Raw genomic sequence first — 4039 nt, 5'->3', positions numbered from 1 at the left:
CTAGGCAAGATGTACCAAATTAGGGTAGTGGCTGTTTGAATAGAGAGAAGGGGACACATTTTTTTTCAAAGATGATCAACTTATTTATTTATTTATTTATTTAATATGTTTAGTTTTCAGCATTGATTTTCACAAGAGTTTGAATTATAAATTTTCTCCCCATTTCTACCCTCCCCCCCACTCCAAGATGGCGTATATTCTGGTTGCCCTGTTCCCCAGTCAGCCCTCCCTTTTGTCACCCCACTCCCCTCCCATTCCCTTTTCCCTTCCTTTCTTGTAGGGCAAGATAAATTTCTATGGTCCATTGCCTGTGTATCTTATTTTCTAGTTGCATGCAAAAACTTTTTTTTTTGTTTTTGAACATCTGTTTTTAAAACTTTGAGTTCCAAATTCTCTCCCCTCTTCCCTTCCAACCCACCCTCCCTAAGAAGTCAAGCAATTTGACATACGCCACATGTGTATCATTGTGTACAACCCTTCCACAATACTCATGTTGTGAAAGACTCACTATATTTTGCTCCTTCCTAACCTATCCCCCTTTATTGAATTTTCTCCCTTGACCCTGTCCCCTTTCAAAAGTGTTTGTTTTTGATTACCTCCACCCCCATCTGCCCTCCCTTCTATCATCCCCCCTTTTTTTTATCTTCTTCCTTCTTCTTTCCTGTGGGGTAAGATACCCAACTGAGTATGTATGATATTCCCTTCTTAGGTCAAATCTGATGAGAGCAAGATTCACTCATTCCCCCTCACATGACTTCTCTTCCTACAGAACTGCTTTTTCTTGCCACTTTTATGTGAGATAATTTACCCCATTCTATCTCTCCCTATCTCCCTCTCTCAATATATTCCTCTCTCATCCCTTAATTTGATTTTATTTCTTTTAGATATCTTCCCTTCATCTTCAACTCATCCTGTGCCTGCTCTCTCTCTCTCTCTCTCTCTCTCTCTCTCTCTATATATATATATATATACACACACATACATATATACATATTCACTTATACATATATATACATAAACATATATATGTATATATATGCATATTCGAAGGGGACACATTTTGAGAGATGTGATGGAAGAATCAAATATGAGATCCCATCTTGTTTGCTGTTTGTTGATTTTATTTAGTGGGTTAGGACAAAATAAAGTTCTCCCCCAGCAAAATGATTCTCATACATATACTAACATCACACAAGATTCTCAGACAAATTTAAATGATCCTTCAGTGATATGGGGAGACATTTCATGGGTGTCCTGAGAAAACTCCAGAGAGAACAGGTATTCCCTATGGATGGTAAACTTCTTTCTCTAAAGAGACTGGCATAAGAAGCCACAGAGGAAAACCCAAACGCCTGCTGTCCCAAGTATGGTGCACAGTTGGGAGGTCCATTGTGTTCATCCATTAATACAGATTTGGGGACGGGGCTTGCTGACTGACAATGGGCTTGGTCTGGATTTGAAAAAGGACAAGCATGGGACCAAAGATTTAGAAGGAGAAAACACTGAAAAGGCCGCCTAGTCCCAACCCTGCATTTTACAGATGACAAAATTGAGGCCCAGAGAGGATGACTCAGAACAGGTTTGATGATATCTGGGAAACTGTGCAATGCTTTCAATGATTCCAAGTTGCTTCGTGACATACATAACCATCTTTCTAAACATCAAAGGTCTCCAGGCTGTGATATGGCTTTACACCATAGAATGGCACATTTTTTTTTATTGCTATTTTGTTTCTGGTATCACCAAACTACTCCATGTATCCTCCCTCTCCCTCCCATATGATAAATAGTATTTTTTTAGAAAGGAGATCTTTATATAGTTTGGTATATCCACGTAGTTTGTAGTTTCTCCCTATTTGAATACAGGCTCCCTGAGGACAAGAACTGATAGAGATCTTTGTATTCCCAGCGCTTAGCACGATGCCTGGCACACAGTAGATAAGGAAAGCCTTTATTAAGTGCTTAGTACTGGGGATACAAATACAATCTAGCTCTTTCCTGCCTTCAAGGTGCTCACGTTCTAATGGAGGGAGACTGTTGTCTCCCAAAAGGGGTGCTGGAACCATGGATAGATGTTGGAGAGATGGTGGGGAAATGGGGCCTGGGAGGAATCAAGGTAAGATGCAAGCTCACCTATCAGGGGCAGAGTCCAAGGGTTCAGTTGGGAGGGCTGTGAGGATAATGGATTCAGCGAAGGAGAGAAGTGGCTGCTGGGGGGAGGGGCACTTAATAAAGACTTAATAGTTGACTGATAGAGCAAAATGAAGAGGGAAGCTACACAACTAAAATAATGTGAATGGTGTCTCTGAAAAGGTGTCAAACTGATAAACTGTAATGAACAATCGATCTTGTTCTGAAGAATGGATAAACAACCTCCTCTCTCCAACAGGTGAGGACTGCAGATACATGTATCCGATAACATATGTGGTTGCTATGTCCACTGGCTTGGCTTCAATGTTTTTCAGTTACAAGGAAGGGTTTACTTGAATGGAGCGTGCTCCTTGAATGGGGAAAGACCCTGTTGTAAAAGCCAAAGGCAAGTAATTTTTTTTCATGCCACCATCTCGGCTCCACCCCAACAAGTCATTTGTTTTTAAAGCTTCCATTATGTAGTGAGTGTGAATGTAGTGAGTGTGAATGTGATGGTCCTTGGGTAATAAATAGCAAACAGATAAAGTTTATTATTATTTTGATTAAAAACTTGTTCATTCCACCTGGAATTCCTCCCCTCACTACTTACTCCTAGAGAGCTTTTTAATTGTGGGATTTTTGCTGATAAAAATTTGAATTGCTTTTTATAATTTGTCGATACCTTTTGTTATAACAATCATTTCAGCTTGTTCCTCTCACTTCCTTGTGCAAAGAAAAAACATTCAATAGTGACCATTCCAGACAATCCATATCTGTCACATGCTACAAAGCATGTGCTCTGGGCTCCACACATAGGGAGCCTAGTGGGTGGAGGAGGGGGAGGCTGAGAGAGGAGAAGGAGGAGGGGCAGGAGGAGGAAAGACAGGAGGATTTGGTTGTTCCAGAAAGGCATGGAATGGAGTCTACGAATGAGGGGCCCTCTGGGTTCAGAGCATGCACAGCTATTTTAGAACTATTTCATGCCAAAGCTTTTTCTGGATGTTGGGCCAGGACTGGGTGTACATATAAAAGGTACTTGATGGCCAAATCGAGCTCTTTCATTTTGGCAGTACAGACAAGGTCTGTGGGGAGAAAAGTTCACTCTCCATGGGCACCCAGGTAGAGATGAAACTATGAACACATGGCACGATATTTTAATATTACTGTTACTGTATTCTTTCCAGTCTTTAGGTGGATGGGCAGAAGAGGTGGAAATGTCGGGAAAGAGCCAAAAGAAGTCCACCAACTGTAGTCCCTACCAGAGTTTGCTAGCAGCCAAAGCTGGTCAGCCCAGCAGCCCCAAGAAGCGACCTGTAGGACTCAGCCTAGCCTTGGATCAACTCAGCTGTGGAGATGCCAAGTCCTGCAGGCAAGGGAACAACTCCACCCACTGGCTAAGGCTGGGTAGCTGCTGCTCCAAGTTTGAGTCCACTCTCTTAGGGGATGTGGTAGAAGAGATTGTGCTTGTTTTGGGGAGGTTGCCTATGTAATTTGGTTGTTATTACATCTCTTCAGTAAATATGTTAAATTTAATTGATGTTACTTATTAATATATCAAGGAGGTACCAGAGGGTTAAGCAATATTGGGGCACTAATCATTGGCCATGATATTGGGGTGAATACGCCAAATGGAGCGTTACAACGCTATATCCCCTCAGGGATACCCCAAGAACTTCAAAAGAGATGTAGGAGAGCTCTGGGGCCTCAAGCCGCCAGGCTTACCAGTCAGATTTTATGTGGGCTGGGTAGGTACAATATTCAGTCCTTGTGATCTGTCCTCTGCCTCTGCCACAAGGGGGAGATGTTTCATTTTCCATTCTCTGGAACCCTCATTCTTTTTTCCAGAATGGAGGGATGACATGTATGAAGGGTCATTTGTTTTTGCAAATCAAAACTAATACAAGTTAAAG

General features: G+C 41.8%; 1 long non-coding RNA gene across 1 annotated transcript; it reads left to right on the top strand.

The window, feature by feature from the left end:
• Positions 1 to 3010: 3010 nt before the first annotated feature.
• On the top strand, positions 3011 to 3662 carry LOC118845519. Its single transcript, XR_005010121.1, has 2 exons — positions 3011 to 3161; positions 3314 to 3662. It is a non-coding gene; the product is annotated as an uncharacterized LOC118845519 (long non-coding RNA).
• Positions 3663 to 4039: the final 377 nt, after the last annotated feature.

The sequence above is a fragment of the Trichosurus vulpecula genome, chromosome 4 (assembly GCF_011100635.1).
Source record: "Trichosurus vulpecula isolate mTriVul1 chromosome 4, mTriVul1.pri, whole genome shotgun sequence".
NCBI classification, from domain to species: Eukaryota; Metazoa; Chordata; class Mammalia; order Diprotodontia; family Phalangeridae; genus Trichosurus; species Trichosurus vulpecula.
This window is presented reverse-complemented; position numbering and strand designations above follow the sequence as displayed.